This window comes from Penaeus monodon, chromosome 31 (assembly GCF_015228065.2).
Source record: "Penaeus monodon isolate SGIC_2016 chromosome 31, NSTDA_Pmon_1, whole genome shotgun sequence".
NCBI classification, from domain to species: domain Eukaryota; kingdom Metazoa; phylum Arthropoda; class Malacostraca; order Decapoda; family Penaeidae; genus Penaeus; species Penaeus monodon.
The window spans coordinates 4,238,434-4,239,105 of NC_051416.1; positions in this window are offsets into that span (position 1 = coordinate 4,238,434).

The window sequence follows — 672 nt, forward strand, 5'->3', positions numbered from 1 at the left end:
CTTATCAGGGCTGTGTTCATTAGTATTCTCCCGGTTCTTTATCGTGACGCTGAAAATAACGACTTTCGTGAGTGTGTTTAAAGCGCACTTGGTCGTGCTTGGGACACCCACCTTCTCATTAGGTACGAGTCACGTTTCGGCGTAACTATTTTTCACCTATTTACTTGATGAGAAATGGGGCAATTTGAGCACATTCGTGGCTTCTGTTTACTTGATATACTTATGCAGTTTGTAATTTGGAAAACATGCAGCGATATATATTGAAAAGGAAAGCGGTAAGATAGAAATAAATAAGGAGAAACGGATTCTCTCACCACAGGGCATGCCAGTGGCCGGTGCCTTTGAATAATGCAGACCAGGCTTGACCGGTCGCAACTGTTGCTTGATTTTCTTAGGTGTTTATGCCGTTCTGTTCCCGCTTTACATCTGTAGACAGCATCTCATGCAAGACACGTGGACTGCACGTACTCACACACGCACACTCTACACCCACTCTCACGTGGAAATATCCAAAGGCAAATTCCTAATTTATGCATCTGTGGTTGTCGTGGCCGCACATGCATAGCTCGTAAAATGAGTCTATTATGCTGTACTCTAGTCGCGGAGGAAATTCTTTTTGGCTTTATACTGTACGTTGATGACGAAGACGGAGGAGAGACCTGTTGGGGAATG